Raw genomic sequence first — 4,099 nt, forward strand, 5'->3', positions numbered from 1 at the left:
GGAACATTTTATGCTGCCTCTGATTTGGTAAAGAAAAATGGTGTGGTGATATATATAAATAAAAGATTTTCAACTAAAGTTATAGAGGCAGATGACGCTGGTAGATATATAGCAATTCAATTTGATACAGACTTCGGTTCCATTTTGGTGCTAGGAATATATGCTCCTAACCAATGCCAAGAAAGTTTTTATAAGATGCTCCATTTAAAAATTTTAGACTGGAACTTTAAGAGTATTCTAATAATGGGAGACTGGAATGGAGTGATTTCTCCAAAGATAGACAAGAGTACAAAGACGAAATTCACTACCAAATTACCAAAGGCTTTTTTTGATTTACAAGACGATTTGAAATTAAAAGATGTTTGGAGGACACAACATCTAAATGAGATGGATTTTTCTTTCTACTCAGATAGACATAAATCCTTTTCAAGGATTGATTTCTTTTTGTTAACACCGGATCTACTTCCTAAAGCCAAGAAATCCAAGATTTTCGCCAGGTCACTTAGCGATCATAGTCCGGTGTGGTTACAAATTGAATTAGGGATGAGGCCAAGAAGGTCTTGGAGAGTAAATGAAAATTTATTTAGATATGAAAAAAATGTTGATGAACTTAAAAAACACATGAAGGAATTTTTTAGTTTTAATATGAATAAGGGCACTCCCATTGAAATAGTTTGGGATGCAAGTAAAGCTTATATGCGTGGGGTCCTGATACATATGAACTTTAAACACAAACAAATTAGACAGAAAAGGAGAATGGAATTGGAAGATGAAATAAAACGTAAAGAACAGCTGCTTATAATAAACCCGAATGACCAGGCGCTCCAGATGGCGCTAAAGCTGTTGAAAGATCAATTTCAGATGCTTATAGCAGAACAAACAGCAACCAATTTGCAATTTGCTAAACATAACACCTTTGCCAACGCTAATAAACCTGGTAGATGGTTAGCATATACTTTGAGAAGGAATATGAATGATAGAATTATTGATAAAATTGAGTTTCGAGGGAAGATGGTATATCAACAAGAGTTGATTAAAAAATCATTTGTGGACTATTATACTAAGCTATATGTACAGGATAATATACAGAACAAGTTAATAGATGATTTTTTGGAAGGAAAAAGGGTTGCAAAAATTTCTGTGCTTCAAAAGGCAAATTTGGAACGTCTTATAACCGCTGATGAGATCACTTTAGTTATAAATCAACTTAAATTAGCTAAGGCTCCAGGGACTGATGGTTTGACTGCAATGTATTATAAAACTTTACAACTGGAAATGATTGAATATCTCACACAACTATTTTGTAATATACAACAAGGAGGTAAAATACCTCTCTCATGGAAAGCGGCTTTTATCTCATTGATACCTAAAGATAAAGAGGGCCCTAAGAAACCAGAGGATTACAGGCCGATATCTCTTCTGAACACAGATTATAAAATATTTGCTAAAGTATTAGCCAACAGATTGATGCCGGTTATTCAAGAGATTATTCATCATGATCAAGCAGGATTTATTGAAGGCAGACATATGAAGGAGAATGTAAGGCAACTCATAGATTTAATTGACTATCTTGATAAGAATAAGCAGATCTCTGCAGTGCTGGTTTTCTTGGATGCAGAGAAGGCCTTCGATCGAGTGAATTGGAACTTTCTAACCAAGACTTTGGAAAAGATGGATATGGGACCACGATTGCGGCAGGCGATTGGAGCAATTTATCAGCAACAAAATGCACAACTTATTATTAATGGAAATTTGTCAACAACTTTCGAGATACAAAAAGGCACAAGACAAGGTTGCCCATTATCCCCATTGTTATTTATTTTAACTTTGGAAGTCTTGTTGAACGCAATTCGGGACTCAAAATCCTTAGATGGCATAGCTATCAGGCAAAAGGAATACAGAACTAGAGCATTCGCCGATGATCTGGTTGTTACCCTTTCACATCCTTTGAAATCAATAATCCAGATGAAAAATATCATAATAGAATTTGGCATGGTGTCTGGGTTTAGACTAAATCAAAACAAAACGAAAATGATGGTTAAAAACATGACAGAGACTCAAAGAAAGAGACTTGTAAGTTTAGCAGGTTTTGAAATAGTTTCTAAAGTTAAATATTTAGGAATACAAATTTCAGAATCAAACACAAAACTTTTCTCAAATAACTATGAAGTGTTGTGGCAAAAGATACAGAAAGATCTTGAAGCGTGGAAAAAGTTACAATTGTCTTTGCTTGGAAGGATCTCAGCAATTAAAATGAACATTCTACCTAGATTTATCTTTCTATTCCAGATGATTCCGGTGCTCAAGTCAGATAAAACCTTGTTAAATTGGCAAACAACATTAAATAAATTTGTTTGGAAGGAGAAAAAACCGAGAGTAAAGATGAAGATTATGCAAGATACACGTGAAAGAGGTGGCCTCAGACTCCCAAACCTTCGATTGTATTATGAAGCTGCGGTATTAACGCATGTAGCAGATTGGTTTGGGAAAACAAAAATGGAATTGCTCAATATAGAAGGCCATGATCTTGTTCTGGGATGGCATGCATATCTTTTTTATGAAGACAGGGTGGATAAAGTGTTCAACAACCATGTTCTCCGTAGTGCCTTGATGAGAATATGGAAGAAGCACCGGCCCAATTGGGATTATAAAATACCGCTTTGGTTGGATCTTGCAGACACCATGGGGATTATGAATATTAAGTCACTCGGGGGTTGTTTATATAAAGATGTGCTTATTGCTGATGGGGGCGAATGGAAGTTAAAAACTTTGGAACAGCTGTTGGAAGAAGGAATTACTTTAAATTGGTTACATTACATACAGCTTCAGAAGAGATGGGAAGAAGATCGTAGGGTCGGCTTTATGGATAAAGAAGTGGAACTGATTAAGCAGATAAAAGAGACTGGTCCAAAACAAGTTAAAAGAATATATAATGTACTGTTAGAAAGAGACTCAGAAAGTGAATTGGTTAAGGATTGTATGATTAAATGGGCTCAGAATTTTGGGGAAGTGGTTATGTTGGAAACGTGGGAAAAAATATGGGTTCAGAATGTTAAATTTACACAGTCACAGAATTTAAGGGAGAATTTTTATAAAATGTTTTACAGATGGTATTTAGATCCTAAAAAATTATCATGCATGTACCCAAATGTTCAACCAAAATGTTGGAGATGCGGGTGTCTAGATGCTACCTTTTTTCATGTATGGTGGACTTGCAACAAGGTTAAAGCTTTTTGGATAAAAATATGGTGGGTTATGCAGAATGTATTTAAGAAAAGAATACAATTCACTCCACAAATGTTTTTATTGGGTATAGTTAAGGATTTTACCAAAGGGGAAACAAAATTGGCCTTGTATATGGTTACAGCAGCTAGGTTGTTGATTGCGCAACATTGGAAAAAAGATTTTTTGCCAACAATTGATCAATGGATTCAGAAGGTGGCGGGGTTCGCTGAAATGGCAAAAATTTCAGCTTTCTTAAAAGCTCAGAAACAGGAGGATTACACACAGGAATGGGCAAAATGGATTGATTATATACAGAATAAATACCAGACTAGGAGTTATTATCTAGCCTTTAGGTAAGAATGTTTAGACCGATAGATGATCAGAGTAAATAGTATATGGGATGTTTGGAATTATTAGAGTGGTATACAGCGGAAGTCAGGGGGGTGGGTTTGTGCGGGAGGTGGGGGAGGGTTAGGGTGGAGGGTGGGGCAATATATATGTATGAATAAATTAGAAGATGGGACTAATGAAACATTGTTAGGCTAGGAGAAATTTATATTAAGAGTTATAGATGTTAAATTAGCTTAGAAAATGATCAATGTGTTATTATTAATTTAAGACTAATCTCTATAGTTTTTGTTGGGAGGAGAGGGGTTATGAGTAATCTATTTTAAGATGGGGGGTGGGGAGGGGGTAAAGTGTTTGGTATAATATTTGAATGTGAATTTTTGCGGGGGGGTATAGCATTTGTATGAGATTTATATTGTATGGAGGGGGGGGGTGAAAAGGGGGAAAACTTGTTTGTACAAAACTCTTTTAATAAAAAAAAAAGATCAAAAAAAAAAAAAAAAAAAAAAAAAAACAGAAGGTTCCC

The sequence above is a fragment of the Natrix helvetica genome (assembly GCF_964273705.1).
Source record: "Natrix helvetica genome assembly, chromosome: 10".
NCBI classification, from domain to species: domain Eukaryota; kingdom Metazoa; phylum Chordata; class Lepidosauria; order Squamata; family Natricidae; genus Natrix; species Natrix helvetica.